The following is a 485-nucleotide window of genomic DNA, read 5'->3' as shown; positions in this document are numbered from 1 at the left end:
AGGGTTTAGGGTTTAGGGTTTAGGGTTTAGGGTTTAGGGTTTAGGGTTTAGGGTTTAGGGTTTAGGGTGTTTGTCTTGTTGTGGCTTGTAATAAACTAAGGAATGAAGAAGCTTTTGTTTTTATTTTATTTTTATTTATTTATTTTAATTTATTTATATTAAATATATAAAAATATATAAACCCTAAACCCTAAACCCTAAACCCTAAACCCTAAACCCTAAACCCTCGTGCTGCTGTTGCGTCTCCCGCGAGCGGCCCTCCATTTTGTTGTTTTTTATTTATTTTATTTATTTTATTTATTTTATTTATTTTGTTTTTTTATTTATTTATTTTTGTTTTATTTTGTTTTCTGTGGTTTAGGGTTATTATAATTATGTTTTAGGGTTTAGGGTTTAGGGTTTAGGGTTTAGGGTTTATCGAGAGCAGAGTAGAGGGTTTAGGGTTTAGGGTTTAGGGTTTGTATTATATTTTTATATTTTATTTA

The 485-nt window shown here is 29.5% G+C and overlaps 1 protein-coding gene across 1 annotated transcript in view; it reads right to left on the bottom strand.

The window, feature by feature from the left end:
• The window catches only part of EMH_0053830 (uncharacterized protein), a gene marked incomplete at both ends in the record, with an annotated part of 6,764 nt that overhangs the window by 692 nt on the left and 5,587 nt on the right, over window positions 1–485 (bottom strand). The gene's annotated exons all lie outside the window — the stretch shown is intronic.

This window comes from Eimeria mitis, genomic scaffold (assembly GCF_000499745.2).
Source record: "Eimeria mitis Houghton genomic scaffold, Emh_scaff2439, whole genome shotgun sequence".
In the NCBI taxonomy this organism is placed as follows: Eukaryota; Apicomplexa; class Conoidasida; order Eucoccidiorida; family Eimeriidae; genus Eimeria; species Eimeria mitis.
The sequence above is the reverse complement of the archived record's forward strand: the minus strand, read 5'-3'. Positions and strand labels throughout refer to the sequence as shown.